This window comes from Equus quagga, chromosome 9, assembly GCF_021613505.1.
Source record: "Equus quagga isolate Etosha38 chromosome 9, UCLA_HA_Equagga_1.0, whole genome shotgun sequence".
NCBI classification, from domain to species: domain Eukaryota; kingdom Metazoa; phylum Chordata; class Mammalia; order Perissodactyla; family Equidae; genus Equus; species Equus quagga.
In genome coordinates this window covers 61,344,404-61,369,053 of record NC_060275.1, presented here as the reverse complement: position 1 = coordinate 61,369,053, position 24,650 = coordinate 61,344,404, and the positions used below count along the sequence as shown (strand labels likewise).

The window sequence follows — 24,650 nt, the reverse complement described above, 5'->3', positions numbered from 1 at the left end:
GTTTTGGCATACCTATTTCCAGAATGTACGGTATTCACAGGTGAAATCTTATGATACTCAACAAGGTATAAATTATAAATATGAGGTGGTTAAAATTCCTCATTAAATAGTAAGCTTCATTATTTAAATTTTTAGCAAACGTTTAAATTATATCTATAAAAGTCGTCTCTCTGTATTTCATCTCTATGTCTCCCTAAGTCTCTGAAGCCCAGTAAAATGTAGTTATTTTAGATGTGGCTTATGTTTGGAATAACAACTACCCTGACTATAATCAGATATTCATTAAATAAAAAAGGCCAGTGATCAAATGGTTATCGGGGCTCTGCAACAGAGTTCTAAAATTTCCTGGTCAAAGATGGAGTAATATAAACCCCCAAAACCTGTCCAACTGGGTCCCAAATTTCCTGAATGTCCCGAGGGCACTCAGAGCTGCTATGGCGTTGCTCACAAGGGCAGACACTGGCTCACAGGCACAGGAACCCAGGGGCTAATGTGCGCCCTAACTGGGGCCTTCTCTTCCCTGTGGATCCAATAGTACCAGCTTTCCTCTTCCCTCCAGCAAATGTACATAAAGGGAAATTATGCCTGCCTTATCAACTAGAGTTTCTGAGAGTAAATAATGAAAGAGCTAAGGGAAAACTAATAGATCCAAATAATTTAAACCTTCAAAATAAAATCTGAAGGCTTCAAAAGAAAGGCAAATGAGCCATGTCAGGTTGAGGAGGTGGGCCAGGATATTCAGTCCTATCAAAGAAATTTTATTAGCATCAAAAACAGTTTGGGAATAAGTAAGCAGATATAGCTCTGCAAGGTTCAGCATTGAAAGTGATCTTACTTTAAATTTCACAAAGTTTCAAGAGGTGAAGAATAGGGTAAAACATTGAAGAGTACATTTGACATCAGGATCTTCTGAGAATCAACATACTAAGCCAAATGGAAACTATATCTTTTGAAGCTGAAATGAGTCACTGGCAGAGCTTCAGTGTGGGTAAGAAGAAGAGGACAAATTATAGGAATAATGATCTAAATTGTGCTTATTGGATTATAGATTCATAATGGAGTGTTATTAGCATCTTACTTTGTGTTGTGCACCCTGCTAGATGCTTTCACACATATTTTTAGATAATTTTCAAAACAAATTCTGTGAAATTTTGCATCTTCATTTTACATATGAAGAAACAGACATTAGGAAAGTAAGTAATTTACCCAAGATGGAAGAGCTCCTAAGAGGCAGAGCCAACCTTGAGCGCTGTCTTCACAGGCCAGTTAGTTCTAATTCCAGAAGAGGTGTGGAAAGTTGGATAGACCTCACACTGCAGACCTGCACAAGTTCTTCCTGTAGCTGTTACTACAATTTCTTAGACATTATCGGAAATAATATTAGAAAATAGATACAAAATGTCATAGTACATAAATACTTAATATCATAGTATATTTCTATTTGCAATAATATGTGTGATCTTAATGTACTACTTTTCCAAAAGGAGACATGTCAAAGCTGGAGAAGTTCCAGTGATTGGTAATAAAAACAAATCTGCTCTCAGTAAGTGGTCTCTGTTCAACTCAGTGTATTCCTGATAATATGCTGCTTAACAACATCATCACAACAACAAAAAGAGTTTAAGTGAGCTAATGTTATAATAGTCTTGCATGTAAGTATTTACTTTGCACTTCCTTTCCACCATCTCCTTTCAAACATGAGATGGGTATCTGCTGTTTTTTGCCCTCTCTCCAGCAAGCATCTAGTTCTAGTTATGCTTTTCTTTTGGCCAACCTCCCCCTCCTGCACTTGGAGTTCATTTGCCCGATGAAAGGCTCTGCCATGGTCCCAGGATGAAGTGGATAACCCAGCCTGACTCGTCAGTGTCAAGTGATTGGTTCAGTTAGTCATGTGACTCAGGGTGGTCAGATCAGAGTGAACCCCAGTACCTGATGTATTAGTTTCCTGTGGCTACTGTAACAAATTACCCCAAACCTGGTGGTTTAAAATAACGGAAATTTATTCTTTCACAGTTCTGGAGGCCAGAAGTCTGAAATCGGTTTCACTGAGCCAAAATCGAGGTGTCAGTAGGGCTGTGCTCCCCCTGGAGGCTCTAGGAGAGAATTGTTTCTTGCAGCTTCCAGCTTCTGGTGGCTGCCAGCATTCCTTCACTTACGGCCACATGGCGACCGTCTCTGCCTCCATGGTCACATCACCTCCTCCTCTTCTGTATGTGTGTGGAGTTTCCCTCTGCTTTCCTCCTATAAGAACACTTGTGATTGTATTTGAGGTCCACATGGAAAATCCAGGACAATGTCCCCACGTCAAGTTTCATAACATAATCACATCTGCAAAGACTCTTTTTTTCTTGGTTCCAAGGATTAGGACCTGATATCTTTGTGTGGCCATTATTCAGCCTACTACACCTGGGCAGAATTAATGAGAGGGAACATTGTCTCTTTTATTCTGGACTGGGTTTTGAGTGTGTGAGCCTGCAGACATCTTGCCACCAAGAGGAGAATACATTATGTGCCTAAGGCTGGGATCAGCAGGAGGATAAAATAAAGAACAACAGAGGGAGATGGAGTCCTAATGACATCATTTCAGGATTCAGCCAGGCCTGAAGCTAGGCCAGCCTCTGGATTATAAGTGGTTAAACCGGTAAGTCCCCTTTTTGCTTAAGCCAGACTTTTTTCTTTTTGTTTACAGAAATACTAGCATAAATTACATCTCCACTATTAGAATTCTGAAAAAGTATTTCACGTTGGATCCATTTCACAATCTTAAAGGCTTTGGGAATTTTCTGCTTAAACTCAATGCTTTGAAATACCCATGCATGCATTTTATGAACGTTCACTTTGAGTCAGAGGTGGAATCAACTCGTTCCCGAGAATTCCTGTTAGGGTTTTTTGCTTTTTCTATTGTCCAGAGATGTTTCTTATCCTCTCTTTTCATGCTGCTTTTCTTTTCGTATTACCTGACTCCCAGTCTATTTCTTTTCCTTTCTCACTTCAAAGGTCTCCTAATTGAAATGTGCTGAAGCAATTGAAATGTGGTACCTTGACGAATTACTGTCAGACACTGTAACCTTTGGACCAGCTAGAATCTTGTCATGAGAGAAGACAGTGTATGTTGGTGGAAGTTTAGAAAAAAGAATCATAAGAAATTTCACACTGGTAAAGTTCTTCCTATGAAGAGAAGGGAAAAAAGAGTCAAGTTGTAAGATGGGCAATGTATCTGTTGACAATTAAAGGAATAAAATGAAATATATGTTGCAGATACAGAGATTTTGGGTACTGTGAAATAATGTAGCTGTTAAGATTCAATTTTAACAAGGCAGCTTTTTAAAGTTTCTAAGAGTGTTTTTGTTAATAAGTTGGTGAAACCTGGACTGAGCAGTCAGATATGTGGCGCATGTGTGACCAGGTGAAAACTAGATTGCCCAGATGGTGACCAATGTTGACACAGGGGAGATCTTTAGGAGATCTGCCAAAGGTTCTCTTCCATTTGATATGTTTATTAATAACTTCAGTCAGGCCAGAAATGGCATGCTTATCAAATTCAAGTGTGACATGAACTGGGAAAGACAGAGATTAACATATTGAATGATAGAATCCAAAATGAACCTGTCAAGCTGGATCTTGAACTAAGTCTAACAAAACCAAATTTAAGTGGCTCTGTATTAGGTTAACATTCCACTCCACAAACCCAAGATGGAAGAACTATGGCGCAATAGCACTTTTGGAAAAAAACAAAAAACTTAACATTTTTGGGTAACTGGTAGATCAACGTGAGCCAAAAATGTGAAAAAGATGCCAGAAGAGTTGACTGAATCTTGGTTCTCTGGCACCACCAGAATGCAAAACTGGGGCAAGGATGATGCTCCATACAGTCACAGTGCTTTCAAGGAGAAGTAGGCAAACTGAGTTTGGTGCAAAGGACAGTGATTGGGTGATAAGTGGCAGGAAACCATGCCATCTGGGGAAGTAGTGAAAGAACAGGGACGCTTAGTGGGAAAAATTATAATTCCTAGATGAATCATAAGATGTATTCTCAAAATTTTAAACCGTACAGAGCCCAGGCCTCATTCTCAGAAATGTAGACTCAGCAGTTAGGCAGGAGACCAGTAATCTATCTTTACAAACAAATCTATCTTTACCAAAATTAATCAGAGAGATTAATTTTTAAAACTCAGATTATATGACTTTTAGAGCAGCTTCCAACTCATTTTATGCTCCTAAGAATTTTTGCTTTCCAAATTGTACATGTATTTCTAAATATTCCATAAAATTGATCTACCCTCAAATATAGATGATGTGTTTACTTTTGGCTGAATCGTGAGTTAGATATTACAGGCCAGTGCTACCGCTTCTCAAACCCTGCCCAGCCCCTGGCCCCCAACCACCTGAGGAGCTTTAGGAAACACCATGCCCCAGCATCGGCCTCAGAGACTATAAATACAGGGCGGGGCCTGGGAATCTCATTTCTAAAAAGTTTCAATGGTACATTGAATGAGACATTCAATGAGACATTTCATTTGCTAAAAAATTTTGTTTTCCATAAAGTGAGAAGTTTTATTTCAGGGACTGTGAGGGAAGAAATGATGCCTGTAGAAACAAAGGCTAGAAAGGCTAACCAACACGAGTTGGTTAATCAGCTACACTTCTACGTCTCCAGATGTGGTGGGTGCCAACAGACCCTCTGCATATCTGCATGTGACACAGAAGGCTCTTGGGATCAGATCCATCGTTTCTGCCCCTTAATTAGTTCTCAGGATTTCATGTGTGTCACCCCATTACTGCTAATGCAAGCTATGTGCCCTCAACTAGGGAAGAGATCCCCAATAATTGTGGGATTCTGTGTGTGAAAAGCAAAGTCACATTTCGTGTTTCAGGCTTGTGAAGCCTTCCTGCAGCCTTATTGATTTGCTCTTATTGTGGTAATCACTGTTCTTTCGTTTGAGTGGTTATTTTAAAATGGGAAAAGAGCCTAAATTAGTGGTATACATTTTAAGACATACATTTGCATCCATCATAAACTCTAATTTATACTTTGGCCAAATAATTTTAACAGTTGCTATAAAATCAGTTATTTAATAATAGTTTTTACTACCATATTGAATGCAGCAGGAGACAAGTTTAATAGCTTCATGTCCACAACAAATTTCCAGCTATTATTTGCACATCCCACATGCCTTTGACAACTGCATGGACTAGTCAAACTCCCACTGATTGCATTATTTGCATCTTGCTAAAAACTAGTTTACCATTTGCACACAGTAGTTTTTTAGTAAATACATCTATTTTTCTAACCTCAATTTCTTTTGCGTTCTCAGATTTACATCATTATAAAAACTACTGTTATTTTCAATAGAATAATTTTCCACAATCATATATGTGCCCTTCATATGACATCTGCAATTCAGTTCTAAAGCACAAAGAGGAAAATGTGCATAAATGAAATTCATTTAACATTTATATTTGTAGTAGTAAACATAAGAGGAGATTTCAAGGGGGTAAAAAAAAAACATATTTTACACATATGCCAAGATAGTTAAGTAAGAAAATTTAAATTTGGCAATTTGAGAGAAAATTTTAAATAAAAAAGTATAATACTAAGTTGATCTCTCTTTTTGGAACTTGCTTTTTAAAATTATGTTCATTTTCTTAAAAGTATGAATACAGCTTTAATTGAGTTGTCTAAACTTGAGATAATTTTGATTATCTGAATGTAAGAAACTCTAAAATTATTAAATCCAATTAACTGAAATACTCAACTTACCTAATTCATCTTTGTATCTCCCATGACACCCAGTGCAGCACTTTGTATGTGGAAATAGAGCACAATATATGAGCAAATAAATGTAAGGATTTGTCAAGAAATTAGTAAATCTTCCTGAATTTGTATGGTTGGTTTAGCTGACATTAATTCTTGACAAATAAAATGGTTTTCAATCTTCAAAAATTTGCAATGCCACAAAATAGTGTGTGGAAATAACTGAAGACCAATTAAATGAGAACAAGCAAAGGGTATTTATTAAGAACTTGCTTAGCAAGGGAGTCAGCCACCAACACTTGTGCTTGGTCAAGACTCAAAGGCAGCCCGAAGAGTGGGATAGCTATGTGGGACAAAGGAAAGCTTCAGGTATGCACTGCTTGGAGGATGGTGGCATGCGGGAGCTGTTAGCGGGCTAGCTGGAAAAGATGCATCCTAGGTAATTGGTTAGGGGTGTACACTTGCCTTTCACGAGTTGGTCCTCAGTTGGAAGCTGGGACAAAAATTAGGGAAGCTGTCAGTTATTAATCAAGTTCTGGCCATTTGGGGCCAATTGTTGCAAGGGGTTATGGTCTGATTTCCTACAAGGTGGGCTTATAGCAGGTTGGCTTCCTGGGCTCGTTGCTGCAGATTATGGGTCAGAGTTCTATTTTTATATTTGGTCTAGCCATTGGCTATTTGTAATTTCAGTGTCTCAAGTGCTTAGAAATGGGGCAAGTTGTATAATCCAAAGAAAAGATGTTGAGAAACTATAATTTTGTCTCCTGTGCCAAAAATATAGTTTGGCAATTTAGTTGACTTTTTGAGCAATTTAGTTTATAGTTTTATTACAGTTACAAATGCACAAAATCTGTCCTAATGACCACATGATGACCACTCTCCTCCGCCCCCATACACATTTCCTATTCTTAGGGACAATCACTTTTAACACTATTAACCATTTCTTTTGATATTTACCTTCACATATCTAAATACCATGTTTATATACTACTAATTTAAGACTTTGCTATTGACTCTCCATGTGGGAGGATGAAGATTCGGCTCTCCTTTACTACCCTCCCTCACCACCATCACCCCCATACAGCAGAAACACCACACTTCTGTGTTCCCAGCCTCTCAATACAGTTATATAATAATTTGGGTGAGATAAATATTTATTGTTAACATTATTATAACAACCAAATGCTGTTCACAGTGACATGTTGTATTCTATGATCACATTTTCTTTCCTTCACAACTTTTTGGAGTTAACAATAGACTTATTTTTTGCTGGCTTAATTTTCTAATCATCTAATTTGTATCACCAATTCATTCCAAATTCTACGCATGAACATCTAAATCTCCTCTCACTATGTTTAAAGGATTCTATTAATTTCATCTTCTTGGAGACAACTCTCATGGACCTCCTGACTCAACCCAGTCTTCCCTGGGTGTTCTGCACAGCTGTCATCTGAGATCTCCCTACACTATAATCCTGAGAATTCTCTCTGTCTTTCCTGTGTTGAATCTTTTGTATTCCAAATTCTATGCCTTTTTAATTCTTGGTTTGCTCTCTCATTTGGGTGGAGCACATCTGTCAGTAGTTTCCTTAGAAGAAGTTAATTTTTCTGAAACTTTGCATATTTGAACATGTTTTTATTTCGCCATAACACTTTATTTTAGTGTGGCTGAGAATACAATTTCAGATAGGAAATAGCTTTCTTTCAGAATTTTGAAGCCTTTATTCTGTTGTTTTCCAGGCTTCTGAATGCTGTTGAGAAGTCTAAATTCATTCTGCTTCACAATCCATTTTCTGAAGCCAGTTTTTCCTCTCTGGAAGCTTGGGATATCTTTTCTTTGTCCCACTGCTCTGAAATTTCACGATGATGTGCATGTTCTAGGGCTATTCTCCTCTTTTATGCTGGGCTTCAAAGGGACCTTTCCATCTGGAGATCCAAGCCCTTCATTTCTGGAAAATGTTCTTCGTTTATTTTCTGATTATTTATGTCCCTCTGTTTTCTCTCTTTTTCTTTTCCTTTGGAACTTCATTTTCTGGATGATAAATGTTCCTGGCCTAATGTTCTGATTTTCTCATCTTTTCATTCCTGTATTTCTTCTCCATGTCTTTTTCTCCTGCTTTAATGGAAAGTAAACTTGTTCTACTTTAATGAATAAATTCAAGAACTTTATTTTCCATCCTCTCTATTGAGTCTTTGATTTCTGCTATTTTATTTTTAATTTCTAAGAATTCATTTTTGTTCTTTGGATACTCCTTTCTATAGCATCTTGCTTTTATTTTAAAGAGGCTCTAAGACTGTTATTGATAGATATTTTTTGAAGTTTTCATGTCTCCGTCTAATATCTGATGTTAGTTGTTTCTGTTTATTATGTTTCATATTAGAGATTTTCCTCAGCTTTCTGATAGCCCCTGATTCTCTATCATATTTAAAAGTGGGACATTATTTTATAGTTGTAAACTATACCTCAGTAGAGCTATAAATAGATAGAAGAAAAAAAATGGGGCATTTTGAAGCTTGTGGGAAGTTCCAAGCATGTGGTTGAGGCACGTACATGTTTGTCAGCTACTGGACGGTTTCATTGGCAGAACCCCAACATCGGAATCTAGGTCTTATCTCTTGAGCTGGTCAGATTCTTCAGAGAAGAATCTTCTCATCTTCTGTCTGGAGAAGAGAAGCCTAGTGGTCAATGTTCTGGAAGCTGAGGGGGAAAAAAGGTTGAGGTGTTTCAGAATTCATTATTTACACTGTCACTTAAGCTCCATCTTCAACATGGTAGTCCCAACCTCACTTGTGCCTGATGTCCCCAAGCAGTGCAAACTCTGCCTGCTGTGACTCTGCCAGAGCATTAACCTCTAATCTTCAGCCAGAGCAGATGAGAGGCAGTCACCTTGGTCAAGCAGAGAAAAGATGATTTGGTCAGCGGGTGTTCACTACATTTAAACAGACTTTTAACAACCCTCCTGTTTGCAGCCCACTTAGACCCCACTTCCTGAAGCCTTGGGGACTTCGGGGGTGCAGAGTAGAGTGCTTCTTGAGTTTCTCAAGTTGCAGCTTAGGATTCGTTTTCCCTTGTTCTGCTGGTAAGTTGCCACTCTTCTTTCCACTTTTGCTTTTCCACTTTCAAAATTGTGTTGCTAATGCCTCCTTTTTTTCTCCCTATCTCTTTATTGTCATTATTTTAGGATTTCAGGAGGAGGCAAAGGTACAAGAGTGTGTTCAGTATACCATCTTTAACACAAATCCCTAATAAATTTGGACTTTCTGCTCTCAGTATCTTTTCCTGTAAAAAGGGAATGAAATACAGGCTCATGATGCTACGTATAAGATATAATAATTCTCATCTGTATATCGCTGTACATTATATAAAGTATTTCACATGGACCTCATTTCATCCTCCTCATAATTTTATAATTCCATTTGAGCAGGTATTAGTCCTTTAACCTAAGTGGAAACTGAGGATCATAGAGGTTCACGTCCCAGAGGTCACTGCCATCGATGGATGGAACTGGAACTGCCATGCTTCTGTTCACATGTGGTCTAATGGAGCTCCTGAAATGAACAGAGGACAGAGAGAATGAAACAGCAGGGAGCTGATTCTGGTGGCTGATTCAATGTCTACATAGTCTGACAAAAATGAGAGTATTAGGCAGGAATTAAAGATTCCAGTCTCTACCAAGCAAACGCTAAAAAAAATTCAGATAAATTTATGGTTAGGGAAACAGAATGAAACCTAGAAATTTAATCAAGATTTCAAGACATCAAATTTGATTCCCTGGTAAGTATGCGTACAACACAAGTCATTAGCTAAGTACAAAGCCATATTTCTTAAGGTTAAATACTGATTTTCTTATCTTAGGTGCCCTCTGGGAATCTTATTTCCTTCATGGCTGTTCTTCTATATTAAGCACAGAAGTGAGCCGACAGTATCTGCCATTTCCATCTGCTAGTATCTCTCTTTTCTGAAGAAAAATACAGGTAACCTAGGATTTATAATCCTTTGTTTCTTCCTAATTCTGTCATTTTTATCTTCAGCACCTCATTTAATCAATTAAGCAATATCCATGGAGTACCTCTGTAGGAGGCCCCAAAGGGGATGCAAAGAAGAAAAAGGCAGTCTCTGCCCTGAAGAAGTCATCTTTGAGGGAACAAAACATCATTTTGTAGCTAAATTGCAGTGAGGCCAAAATCTCACATCTCATCAAAATATGGGGTATTCACATTCTGTCAAAACATCATTCAAAATAATCCATTCATTTATTCATTCATTCAAAAAAATCCAGCTACGTTCCTGTGCAGCTATTGAATGATATGACTGACCTGGTCAGACTAGTGACATGTTGAACCTGGGATTTCTATGAGAGGTGTGACTATTCTCTGAAATTGGGCCACTGACCTCAGTGTTCTTGGGCACCTCCGCCTTGATGTCTGGCCTCGTAGCTCTACTTTCGTTTCCTTTTTCTGCCAGCGTTCACTGTGGCAGCAAGGGGATGGCTCTCCACCCTTGGTTCTCTTTGACCTGAACTTCCACAGTATATTCTCCTCCTTCCTGAAGTGACAGCATCCTGCCCTCTTAGGAGGGGCCATAGTGGTATACCAAGGGCAGGGAAAAAACCCTGCTTACTGGGAATATAAAAAATATCGTTCTTTTCATCTCACCAATTAAATTCAGCATCAGGAAGGAAATAAGCAGTGTGCTACAAAGGAGGATACGAGGAGAAACCTGTATTCATTGGGGTGGTTAGAGAGTTCCTTTCTGAGGAGAAGGCATTAACTGGAACCTGAAGATAAGAAAAAACCAACCATGAAAAAATATGGGTCCCAGGCAGACAGAACCATAAATTAGTTCCAAAGACATAGTCTAAGTCTTGCCCTTTAAGTCGGTAATTAAGGAAGACAAGTAGGTGGGCTAGGAGCTGGGTCTTTTGGGCGGTACTAGAGGTCGGTTCACTTAGCCATTCCCAGCCGCGTTCTCCCCTACCTTCCTCCACTAGAGAGGCTGGGAAACATATGACTACAATTCCCAGCTACCATGGAAGCAAGGCCTGGTCATATGACACCACTTTTGCTGGAGGAGAAAGTCCTTTAGGGGCCTTTCCTTCTCAAAGAAAAGCCAAATGCCCACAAGAAGAAGTGGTTTTGTCCTTTGCCTTTCCTCTTTCTGCCTGGAATGCAGGAGGCACTTAGGTTTTGCAAGGCTGAGAATGAGCAGGAGAACAGGAGGAAACTGGATCCTCAACGGCATGGTGACATGGCTGCACCACCTGGACTGCCTACCTCCATATAAGAAACTACAGAATGGTAACTTATTTTTTAACACTTTCTAAGTGGTTTACTTGAATTCACAGTTATCCTCATAAAGACTTAAAGAAATAAGTACCATTGTTATCCTAATTTTTAGATAAGGAAGTTGAGGCATGGAAAGGTTGAATAATTTACCCAAGTTATTCAGTTAGTAAGTGGAGCAGCTGGACTTTGAACTCAGGCAGTGTATTACTCAATCCTACATCCTTAACCATTGTTCTATATGCCAGGGTTGGCTGGTCATCTGTTATCCAGAGATCAACAAAATCCTGACTTATACATCCTTCAAGGATGGAAAAAATTTAGTTGGGAGCTTTGAGATCATCACATAAACAAAGATCAGTGCAGTGTGTGGCCAGAGAATGGCAAGTTAGACAACCATGTGACAAAGAATTTTTGGTAGGAAGAGACAAAGATGAAGATGGAAATTACACCAGAGTGACTGAGAAAGGGAGCTCTGGAAATTAGAATATTTGCCTACAAATTTAAGTTCCACCACTTGCCACCAGCTGAGTGATTGTGGCCTAATTATATTACTTATCTTTATAAGATCTAGGTCATTCTATCTTTAAGCCTCAGTTTCCTTGTCTCTAAAATAGCCATGGTGATCATATACGTCTTTCAGAGTTTTACTGCTCGAGCAAAATGCTTTGCTCCTAGTAAGGCTTCAGTAAATGTTAGCTCAAAAAACACTGAGATAAGTTTGAATGTTTTCTTCTACAGCTTGTCTCATCTTGACAGTAATGACTTCTAGAAATCTTCAATTTAAAATGCAACATTTGGAAACTTTAAAATATCAAAGATGAAGAGAAAGTAAAGATGATCTTTTCTTTGATGTTAGCATTGAAATGTTTTTTTCATATTCTAGTGGAAACCCAGCTATATTACAGATCACAGGACCTAGGACACCATTGTTGCAATAATTTAATCTGAGGTAGGACTGACATTGTTAGTACGTTTCTTAATAGTACTAGTCAAGCAGAGATTTAAGGAATGTACCTATTGACTTCAAAGGATTTGTTTTAAAGAAAGTGAAATAAAAAGGAAATAAGAATCCATGGGAACATGATACGGTACCATGATTTCCACCCTGAGTTTTGGAAAATCTGACTAACCTCCAAACTGCGTTGTGAGAAAAAACAGTTATCTCACTCAAAGGCACAAGAACTAATATAGAACATTAGCTTAAAGCCTCTGGGGAGAAAAGAGGGATACAAAGACCGACACTTGCTTGTGTATTGAACACCCGCGTGGAAAGGAGCTGCAGCTTGGTGAGCTGGTGCCTGTCTGTGCCTTTGAATCGACTGTGATGCAGACAGCAATGTGTCATTGCACACGTTCTGAGTGAGCCAGCAGATCTCTAAAACTTCCCAGCTCCAGAGATTGCAGGAAGCATTTTCCTCTAGGACTTCTTGGTGACTTAAACAAAGGAAGTGAGTCTACAATGACCACCAGGGGGCTCTGATAAAATCTTCATAAATCAGTTTTTTCCCTTGTCTTTTCCCATATTCAAGGAACCAGCCTGAGAACTACCACTGATGTGTGTTTGGGAGAGTGGTTACTGTGTCTGTAAGGTTGCTGCTGCCACTGGTCATTTAAGATGGATCCCTGCTTCCAGAGAGGAAAAAGCCTACCACTGGCTCTCCCTTCCCAGAGGGCGGGGCAGACAGCCTTCTGGTCAGAGGAGTGACTCCTGTAGGCAATCGTTTCCCCTCGTCCAGGATGCAGGAGCGGAAGGAAAGGGTACAGCTTGACCTGTTTCCCCAGGGGGCTCCTCGGCGTAAATCAGCCCTAGTGTCCTGCTCACACATGGCAGGGAAGTCACAGGGAGATCTGTGTCGTTCCCTGCAGAACATACAAAACAATCTACAGAGGTGACAGGCATTCTGAAGGTTAGATTGTTGCCAGGGTCTCTCCAGCAGGTCACTTCCTACATCTACTGTTCCTGGGAACACAGGTTTGGATGTGGCTGCCATAATTATATTTTCCAGTATATTGAGACTGCCACGTAGCATTCACCTTGCTACGGAACCCATGACTAAGTGGGGAATTTTTCAAGAATATCAACCTACCTAATCATTTTACCTAAAATAGTGAAAAGGTAAAAGTTCCCATTAGAAACAGATTTTTATAAAAATATGACCTATTTGCAAATTGAACTTCTAATCCCACCTGGTAAAATGAAATATGAGAGCCACATAATGAACTCAAAGTCCAGTAAGCGAGGGCCTGTTTCTAAAGCAGCGCCATACACACTGTCACTGATTCTCACAATGCAAGACGGCAGACAGGACAAAAACTCTTACTCTCATCTGCAGATGAGCAAACAGGAAGCCCTGCTGAGACAAACCACGGGGTTTACTGGATATGGTCCTGGGTGGGGTCTAGCAGCTGACAGAACCTCAGTATGCCCAAAAGAAGAGTCTGATGAGAAAGGATGGGAACAACTGCTGACGGTCTTCCCATCCAAATGGTAACTGAGCCCAATTAGATTTTTCTATCCCATCTCCACCTGTACAGAACCCTAGCACAGAACTTTGTGCACAGCAGACTCTCTTTAGTATTTGATTCTAAAATCAGTGGTTACTAACAACAACCACCTATATATCACTAATTATGTGCCAGAAACTGTTCCAAACACTTTGTATTATTACTCATTTAATCCTCACAAGAACTCTGTGAAGTAGGTACAATTATTCCCTTCAGTTTACAGATAAGGAAACTGAAGCACAGAGAGGTTAAGTGACTTGCCCAACGTCACGCAGATTAATAGTGTGAGGGTTAAGATTTTTAAAAATAATATGCAAATGCATTGCCCTAGCATCAACACTTCAGGAGATTATATTCTGAGGGTAATGGGGGCAAAACAAAGAACTAAAACGTATTACCTCTCCTGTTTTAATTAGGCCATGAGAAGGAATTCCTGGGGCATCAAAAATGTCACCCTAGTGATTTAATCCTTTATACAAAAGTGGCTTTGAACTATGCTGGGATGAGTTTTGTCTTTTGTCGGTGACAGGTTCTGGCCTTAGGTAGGACATGAACAGCTATAACAAAGGGCACCTGCGCCCATTCTTTCTTCTGTTCAGGTGAGAACAGGGCTGCATTGGGGAAAGTTTAAATGACCTGGTTTCTTCTGGCCCCTGAGAAAAACAATGAGTTTTCCATCTCATGCCATTCTCCCCAGTTTCATGTGCACACATTCAAAAGGTGAGCAATGATGTGAAGTCCTGGGTGAAAAGTTCTGTTTGCTCCTCTCCTGTCTGAAGCTAAGCAGAGTAGACTCCAGCGGCGAGTGTGTGCAGGGCAGGGGTCTGCCATCACCGTGTCCCGCTGCCCCGCTGCTGCCCAGGGCGCACACGCTGCTCTGAGAGCTGGGCAGAGACTGTGATGCACTGTACACTTAAAGCTTTGCTTAGTCCGAGATCCACAGAATAAACCATCAGTCTGTCCAGTGCCTCTAGATCCACACCGAGCTTTCACGTGTGATGCCACTGCTGCAAGCAGGGAGTGTAAATCAACTAATTTAACTCGCAGTCGGGACTCAGTGAAGGTGCACTCCACATTCTGAGCTAGCTCTCTGTCTCCGACTCCCTCCCTTTCTCCTTCCTTCCTTCCCTCTCTCCATCTGTCCTCTCTTTCCCCTCTCTACCTGCCTCCTTCCTTCCTTTCTTTTTTTCAGCGACATACTGTCTTTTGATCAGTGAAAGACAATACGTCTTTGTGGAAACCTATACAGGGTGCTTACATTTTCCCTTCATTGTCTCGAAATACACTTTCATGATCTCAGTGTACCTCAAAAAGTGGGAAATAATCATAGCAACAAGGCCTAGAGAAGAAAACATGAGTAATGAAAATAAGGACAATCTTTTCAATTAAGCCACCTTGGGGCATTTAAGTGACCTAACTTTGTCTATGCCTTTTGGCAGGTGTGGTGATACTTTGGATGGATCAGGGACTTTCTGCATGAGGTTAAGGTCTAAAGTCAACATATAATTTGGATAGGTAGGGGTAGCTTATGGTCAGACCAGTTTCCTTCCTTTTCTTAACTTACATTTTGACTTGAATGCAGTTTGGACAAGTTTCACGAACTGCTGCTAGAGATCCCACTACTCCATAAGCGCAGTTGGCCATTCTGCCCACAGACCTGGCAAGGTGGGCTCCTGCCCTGTGCCCGTGCCTTACAGGGCCTGAGTATCACAAACCTATCAAAATAAATTTATTAAGGGAGACATGGTCACTTCTGTCACTAGGGTCTGGTGCTTAGTGCTCAGGAAGCATAAACATAATCCTAAACATCTGCTCTCAAAACCAACTCTGTTCAGGCCCCAGAGAAATGCTTCCCCACAACTTGGGTCCCCTGTCTGGGAAACACTGCTGTGAAGGTTTTTGGGGTGTGCTGCTGCTGACACGGCAGATGGACACTTAGCTGTGTGGATGATGTAATGGCAGAGGCACTGTTTTGAAGTCATATTAATTAAGAATCAAGTCTTTCCTTTCAGACAGCAAGAATATCATACAGTCTTAAATACTGCACACTGTTTCCAGTAGTGTCAAGCATCAGTTTTCTTGCTTCCCTTCGTGTTCCAATCCATGGTTCTGAAGGAAGTCGCCCATTCATATAGTACTGGCACCTGGTTGAACATGGTGACTGAGGAATATTTTGCAAAACTAAGTAATTAATTCGACAGTTAAAATGGTAGAAATGTCTTTATAACACATGTGAAATGTGACACTGATTCTTTACATGGACAACCAGGTGGACATTGAATGTTAGACCTGCTAATAGTTTCTATTTTATCAAAAATTTAGGGGCTGGTCTGGTGGCACAGCAGTTAAGTGTGCACGTTCCGCTTCTTGGCGGCCCAGGGTTCCCTGATTGGGATCCAGGTGTGGACAAGGCACCGCTTGGCAAGCCATGCTGTGGTAGGCGTCCCACATTAAAGTAGAGGAAGATGGGCATGGATGTTGGCTCTGGGCCAGTCTTCCTCAGCAAAAAGAGGAGGATTGGCAGCAGTTAGCTCAGGGCTAATCTTCCTCAAAAAAAAATTTAATAAGGTATAATTGAATGTTCAAATGCTAAATAAAAATTTTAAGCTTTTTATGAATAATTTTTATTTAAATATTGGTATTCATAATCATAATTTGTAGCTCACATTTTAATTTTAATAGATAACCTTGAACCATTTGGAAGAAAATAACTTTCAACAACTACGGGAAAGTATTTTAATTTTCTAATTTTAAAAATTTGATTTAAATTTTGATGAAAAATATACTCCAATTTTGTAAAATTTGAGTACACTAATCTTTTATCAGTGTTGTCCCATGGAACTTTCTGTGATGATGGAAATATTCTATATCTGTGCTGTCCAATACAGTGGCCATTAGCCACATGTGTCTAAGAGCACTTGCAATATAGCCAGTGCTACTGAGGAACAAAACTGACTGAAATGTGGCTAGGTGCGCCATATAGAACAGCAAAGCTTCAGATCATTACCATCCCTGTAACACGAATTATGTGACCATCTTAATTATAACAACATATTAGTTTTTACTCAAATAAAGGAAAAAATCAATTTAATGGAATAAATATATAATAATGTATTAATTATGTATATCTTTATTTTATTACTTATCCATATAGCCAGACTATCAACAGAAAATCTAGGTATGCATGAGGATATATTCAGTTGTCTTTGATATTTTGCTGGCTTTTGTCATATAAAAACTATAGGTCTTTTTTTTTTTTGACTGTTTTCTTTTTTATTGCAGTAACATTGGATTATAACATTACACAACTTTCAGGTGTACTGTGTAATATATTTCAAGTTCTGTGTAGATTACATCATGTTCACCACCCAAAGACTAATTACCATCCACCACCACACACATGTGCCTAATCACTCTTTTCACCCTCCTCCCTTCCTCCCTCCTTCCCGTCTGGTAACCACTAATCCAATCTCTGTTGCTATGTGTCTGTTTGTCATTATTTTTGTCTTCTAATTATGAATGAGATCATACGGTATTTGATTTTCTCCCTCTGACTTATTTCACTTAGCATAACACCCTCAAGGTCCATCCATGTTGTCACAAATGGCCAGATTTCATTGCTTCTTATGGCTGAGTATTATTCCATTGTGTATCTATACCACATCTTTATCCATTCATCCATTGATGGGCACCCAGTTTGCTTCCAAGTCTTGGCTATTGTGAATAAGGCTGCAATGAACATAGGGGTGCATGTATCTTTATGCATTCATGTTTTCAAGTTCTTTGGATAAATATCCAGGAGCAGAATACACTGATCATATGGTAGATCTATTCTTAATTTTCTGAGGAAAGTCCACACCGTTTTCCACAGTGGCTGCACCAGTTTGCACTCCCACCAGCAATGTAAGAGGGTTCCCTTCTCTCCACATCCTCTCCAACATTTGTTGTCTCCTGTCTTGCTAATATAGCCATTCTGACGGGAGTGAGGTGATACCTCATTGTAGTTTTGATTTGCATTTCCCTGATAGTTAATGATATTGAAAATCTTTTCAGATGCCTGTTGGCCATCCTTATATCTTCTTTGGAAAAATCTCTGTTCAGATTTTTTGCCCATTCTTTCAATTGGGTTGTTGGGTTATTTTGGTGTTGAGACGTATGAGTTCTTTGTATATTTTGGATATTAACCCCTTATCTGATATATGGTTTACAAATATCTTCTCTCAATTGTTAGGTTGTCTTTTCGTTTTGTTGATGGTTTCCTTTGCTGTGCAGAAGCTTTTTAGTTTGATGTAGTCCCATTTGTTTATTTTTTCTATTGTTTCCCTTGCCCAATCCAGACATGGTATTTGAAAAAATGCTGCTAAGATGGATGTCAAAGAGCGTACTGCCTATGTTTTCTTCTAGAAGTTTTATGGTTTCAGGTCTTACAAACAAGTCTCTAATCCATTTTGTGTTGATTTTTGTGCATGGTGTAAGACAATGGTCTACTTTCATTCTTTTGCATGTGACTGTCCAGTTTTCCCAACACCATTTATTGAAGAGACTCTCCTTTCTCCATTGTATGCTCTTGGCTCCCTTGTTGAAAATTAGCTGTCCATACATGTGTGGGTTTGTTTCTGGGCTCCAGATTCTGTTCCATTGATCTGTGTGTCTGTTTTTGTGCACGTACCATGCTGTTTGGTTACTATAGCTTTGTAGTATATTTTGAAATCAGGGAATGTGATACCTCCAGCTTTGTTTTTTCCTTGGGATCCCTTTGGCTATTTGGGGTCTTTCGTTGTTCCATATAAATTTAAGGATTCTTTGTTCTATTTCTGTGAAAAATGTCCTTGGAACTTTGATAGGAATTGCATTGAATCTATAGATTGCTTTAGTAAGTATGGACATTATAACTATGTTACTTCTTCCAATCCAAGAGCATGGAATATCTTTCCATTTCTTTGTGTCTTCTTCAATTTCTTTCAATAGTGTTTTATAGTCTTTAGTGTACAGATCTTTCAGCTCTTTGGTTAAGTTTATTCCTAGGTATTTTATTCTTTTTATTGCAATTGTAAATGGGATTGTCTTCTTAATTTCTCTTTCTGCTACTTTGTTGTTAGTGTATAGAAACATAACTGATTTTTGTATATTGATTTTGTATCCTTTGGCTTGACTGTATTCATTTATTTGTAAAAGTTTTTTAGTGAATTCTTTAGGTTTTTCTATATAGAAAATCATATCGTCTGCAAATAGTGACAGTTTCACTTCTTCTTTTCTAATGTAGATCCCTTTTATTTCATTTTCTTGCCTGATTGCTCTGGCTAGGACTTCCAATACTATGTTAAATAAGGGTGGTGAAAGTGAGCATCCTTGTCTGCTTCCTGTTCTTAGAGAGATAGCTTTCAATTTTTCTCTATTGAGGATGATATTAGATGTGTTTTTTGTCATATATGGCCTTTATTATATTATTTTCCTTCTATACCCATTTTATTTAGAGTTTTTATCCTAAATGGATGCAGTATCTTGTCAAATGCTTTTTCTGCATCTATTGAGACGATCATGTGATTTTTATTTATCATCTTGTTAATGTGGTATATCACATTGATTGATTTGTAGGTGTTGAACCATCCCTGCATTCCTGGAATCAAACCCTCTCGATCATGGTTTATGAACTTTTTAATGTATTGTTGTATTCTATTTGCTGATATTTTGTTGAGGATTTTTGCTTTGATGTGCATCAGTGATATTGGTCTGTAATTTTCTTTTTTCGTGTTGTCCCTGTCTGGTTTTAGTATCAGGATAATGTTGGCTTTGATGAACGAGTTAGGAAGCCTCCCCTCTTCTTCAATTTGTGGAAGAGTTTAAGAAGGATGGGTATTCAGTCTTCTTTGAACATTTGGTAGAATTCACCAGGGAAGCTGTCTGCTCCTGGACTTTCATTTTTGGGGAGGTTTTTGATTACTGTTTCAATCTCCTTACTGGTGATTGGTCTATTCAAATTCTCTACTTCTTCTTGATCCAGTTTTGAAAGGTTGTATGATTCTAAGAATTTATACATTTCTTTTAGATTATCTAATTTGTTGGCGTATAGCTTTTCATAGTATTCTCCCATAATCTTTTGTATTTCTGAGGTGTCCATTGAATTTCTCCTCTTTAATTTCTGATTTTATTTGAGCCTTCTCTCTTTTTTTCTTCGTGAGTCTAGCTGAAGGTTGGTCAATTTTGTTTATCTTTTCGAAGAACCAGCTCTTGGTTTCATTGATTTTTTCTTCTGTTTTATAGTCTCTATTTCATTTATTTCTGTTCTGATTTTTATTATTTCCTTCCTTCTACTGATTTGGGGTTTTGTTTGTTCTTCTTTTTCCAGTTCCATTAGGTGCAGTGTTAGATTTGGGGGGGGGGGATTTTTCTTGTTTGTTGAGGTAGGTGTGAATTGCTATAAACTTTCCTCTTAGAACCGCTTTTGCTGTATCCCATAGATTTGGGCATGTCGCAATTTCATTTTCATTTGTCTTCAGGTAATTTTTTATTTCTCCTTTCATTTCTCATTGACCCAATTGTTGTTTAGTAGCATTTTCTTTAATCTCATATTTGTGGCTTATCTGATTTCCTTCCTGTAGTTGATTTCTAGTTTCATACCTTTGTGGTTGGAAAAGATGCTTGGTATTATTTCAATCTTCTTTAATTTATTGAGACTTGCTTTGTGGCCTAATATGTGATCTATCCTGGAGCATCTTCCATGTGCATTTGAAAAGAATGAGTATTCTTTGGTTTTTGGAAGGAATGTTCTGTATATATCTACCAAGTCCATCTGGTCTAATGTGTCATTTAAGGTCAGTGTTTCTTACTGATCTTCTGTTTGCATGATCTATCCACTGGTGTAAGTGGAGTGCTGAAGTCCCCTACTATTATTGTGTTGCTGTCTATTTCTCCTTTAAGTCTCTTAATAATTGCTTCATATATTTAGTTGCTCCTATGTTGGGTGCATAGATATTTATAAGTGTTATATCCTCTTGTTGGATTGTTCCCTTTATCATTATATAGTGCCCTTCTTTGTCTCCTGTTACAGTTTTTGTTTTAAAGTCTATTTTGTCTGAGGTTAAGTGTTGCTACTCCAGCTTTCTTTTCTTTGCCATTTGCATGGAATAACTTTTTCCACCCTTTCACTTTCAGTTTGTGAGTGTCCTTTGGTCTGAAGTGTGCCTCTTGTATGCAGCATATATATGGGTCTTGTTTTTTATCCAATCAGCCACCTTATGCTTTTTGATTGGAACATTTAGTCCATTGACATTTAAAGCAGCTATTGATAACTATGTATTTATTGCCATTTTGTTCCTTTTTTTTTCTGAGTGTTTTAGTAGTTCTTCTCTGTTTCTTTGTTCTGCTCTTGCTCTCTTCTTTTGTGGTTTGATGGCTTTCTTCAGTGATATGCTTGATTTCTTTCCTCTTACTTATTCGTGTATTTATTATAGGTTTCTGGTTTGTGATTACATGAGGTTCCTATACAATATTCTACATATATAGCAACCTATATTGAGTTGATAGTCTCCTTAGCTAGACCTCTGTCTAAAAGCTCTACTCTTTTACTCCCGTCCTCCCACATTTTATGTTTTTGAAATCATATCTAACCTCTTGTTTTGTGTGTGTCTTTCCATTACCCTCTTACCATTGAAATAAATAGTTTTAGTACTTTGGTCTTTTAACCTTCATATTATGTTCATAGGTGTTTGATCTGCTACCTTGACTATATTTTTGCCTTTACTAGTGGTTCTATTGCTTGGTTGTTTTTTGTTTGTGTGTTTGTTTGTTTTGATAATTTTCTTATCCTTATTTTTGGTCTTCTCTGTCCCACTTAACTAAGTCCCTTCAGCATTTCTTGTAGAACTGGTTTCTTGGTGATAAGCTCCTCTAATTTTTGCTTGTCTGGGAAGCTTTTTATCTCTCCATCCATTCTGAACGATAACCTTGCTAGATAGAGTATTTCTGGCTGCAGGTTTTGTCCTTTCAGCTCTTTAAACATGTGATGCCACTCTCTTCTAACCTGAAGGGTTTTGGCTGAGAAGTCTGGCGATAGCCTTATGGGCTTTCCTTTGTATGTCACTTGTTGCCTTTCTCTTGCTGCTTTTTGGATTCTCTCTTTATCTTTAATTCTGGACATTTTAATCATAATGTGTCTTGGCGTGGGCCTCTTTGGCTTTATCTTGTTTGGTGCTCTGTGTTCTTCCTCTACTTGGATGTCTGTTTCCTTCCTTAGATTAGGAGAGTTTTCAGCTATTATTTCTTCAAATAGATTCTCTGCCCCTTTCTCTCTCTCTTCTCCTTCTGCGATACCTATAATATGAATGTTAGTGCACTTGATGTTTTCCCAGAGGTTCCTTAGACTGTTCTCATTCTTTTAAATTCTTTTTTCTTTTATCTGTTCAGCTTGGGTGATTCCCTCTAGTCTTTCATCCAGCTCACTGATCTATTCCTCTGTATCATCTACTCTGCTATTGAGTCCCTCTAGTGAATTTTTCATTTCTAGTATTGTATTCTTCATTTCTGATCGGTTCTTTTTATATTTTCCAATTCTCTGCTGACATTCTGTGTTCATCCAGTCGTCTCCCAATATCAGTGAGCATCCTTATGAGTTTTTGTTTTAACTCTTTGTCAGGTAGGTTGCTTATTTCTGTTTCATTTACTTCTTTTTCTGGGGTTTTGGTCCTGTTCCTGTGCTTGGAATGTATCCCTTTGCCTCCTCATTATGCCTCTTTCTCTGTGCTTATATCTATGTATTAGGTGAGTCAGCTATGTCTCCTGATCTTAGAGAAGTGGGCTTTTCTAAGAGATGCCTTTTGTGGCCCAGCAGTGTGCTTCCCTCTCATCACTAGTCCAAATGATCCAGGAATGACCCCTGTGTGGGTTACTCGTCTCCTTCTGCTGTGGCAGGGTTGCTCTTTCTGCAGGTACCCAGGGAGTCTAGTGTTTCCCTCCCTGGCTGGTTGAAAAACTATAGATTTTCTTATCTTTCAATATTGTTATATTTGTCAAGGCAGGAAGATGTAACATATGATATAGTGGTTTGCTAGCTTGATAAATAACTGAAATATTTAGACATACGATGGGTTTCCATTTGTACACTTGCTCCAAGCCCACCAATGCTGGAGGCTGGCCTCATAGCACCCCTAACTCCGACTGACCATTTTGAAAATGTCACTATTGTCCTCAGAGAGCCCAGACACATCCCATGGTTGGACTAAAATGAAGAACCTCCACTGCTGAAAAAACAAGTCAAAGCAAATGTCCTCTCAGAGGACTCCCATAGGGCCCCCACCTTAGAGGAAGTCCAAGCCATCCAGTTTCAGCAGAGGCCTTCCATTTGGGCTCAGGGCTGCTCTGGCCAGTCACCTGTAAGAGGGAGTAAACAGACAGTAGTTGTCACAAGTTTTGAGGGACTATATTGACTTATTTTTCTCCCTCTGTCTGACTTTCTGGGATTACTTCCCCAATAAAAACCACTGGACTTAAAATCTTACCTCCAGGTCTATTTCTGAGGGATCCCAGCTTAACACAACCTACAGGACTTGGCATAGTGCCTGGCGCATAGTATGGCTTTAACAGGCATTTGCTGAAGCAATTAACATATGTTGCCAACGAAAACCTATCCCAATCTTAGCTTTTTCACCCAACTTGAAGTTTCTCAGAAGGAAAGTGATTAGATTTACTTTTACCTCATCTTGATTCTCTATGCATCTACTAGCATGAAAGTTCTATTGGAAAGCATACTGCCATTCAAAAAAAAGCAAATTTGGGTTCCAGACTGGACCACCCTCATTTGTTGACCCATTTGAGGTATGCCATTCTCCTACCTCTCTGATGCTTCAAATGCTCATTTTGCAATTAAAGTCTCAACAAGGACATATTTGGGAGAAGTAGCAGGATGATGTAACGTCATATTAAGAAGTAAATTATTAACATAGAGCCTTTTAAAGAGCACTTCTGACAAGGATCTAGAAAGTGGAATTCCTGAAGAAAGAGGAGCTGTTGGTTGGGACGCCAAAGGCACAAGTCCTCTAGTCCCTAAATCTGCCCCGGGGACGTGACTGCTGTAACATACCCTCGTCCGTCGGTTGTGAGGTCTTCCGGAGACAGGACCAAGGTGCGCGTGGGATCCCCCTACTTTCTCGGCCTTATAAGCAGTGGGTGGAAGCACGCTGGGGAGCTCTGGGGCACGCCTGCGTCGTGGCTTTGGCGTCTTGCCCACGTCTTTGCCGGTGCTGGAACACCGTGTGACTCACGGCCCGTTACTTTGGTTTCTAAGTTAACCTCTTCGCAGGCCTCCTACAGCGTTCAGTCAGCCAGGCCTGCCGTCCACGGGGCCGATTTCAAGGCGCTCACTCCGAGGGAGATGGAACGACCACTTTCTTTTTTTTCCGGTAATTTCACAAAGTGAACCTCTTTACTGAAGCATTGGAAGTTTTTTTATTCACTCACTAGTCATCCCAGAGCCAAAATGGTAAATTAAATATTTCAAGGCAGTATTTGATTCATCAGTCACGCCGCCTCCTCCCTCGTTTCCCAACACTTCGCACCAGATACAGAAATCACAGGTTGTGTCCAAACCCCCGTCTCGGTGCGCTCGCCGCGGGCCGCCTGGGACGCGGGGCTCGACGAGGCGGCGGAGCGCGGCAGGCTCCGCGGGCGCGGGCTCCGGGACAGGAGCGCCCTGGCCCGCCGCGGGGTCGCGGCGCCCGCCAACTTCGCTCCGCCCGCAGCCGTTCCAGCCTGCCGCTCGCCTGGCTCGGCTTTCCCGAGCTGCCGGGGGCGCGGGCTCTGCGACTCGGAGGCACGCCGCCCGGCGCGGCGCGGCGCGGCAGGGACGCAGCCGGCTCGCCACGCCCGCGGGGCCGCAGGCCTCGGGGCCGCCGCCGTTCTCACAAACTCCTCGCGGCGGGCGCCCCTGGACAAACTTTGGTCGAGGCGCAGCCCTTGCACGGCAGGTCCCCGAAGCCAGCGCCAACAGAGGCCGCGCGCAGTTGGGGCGAGCCGGGGGCGGGGTCTGCTCGCCGCTGCTCCCCGCGCGGGGACGCCGCACCGGTGGCGGCGGCGGTGGCCGCGGGCGGCCCCCGAGTCCCCCAGAGGCCGGC

At 40.1% G+C, this 24,650-nt stretch overlaps 1 long non-coding RNA gene across 1 annotated transcript; it reads right to left on the bottom strand.

Moving 5' to 3' along the window:
- Positions 1-6,184: 6,184 nt before the first annotated feature.
- LOC124244510 (uncharacterized) lies at positions 6,185-24,602 on the bottom strand. The gene is made up of 3 exons (XR_006890039.1): positions 23,621-24,602; positions 22,838-22,911; positions 6,185-9,303 (listed from the first exon to the last, which is right to left on the bottom strand). It is a non-coding gene; the product is annotated as an uncharacterized LOC124244510 (long non-coding RNA).
- Between the last annotated feature and the right edge of the window lie 48 nt (positions 24,603-24,650).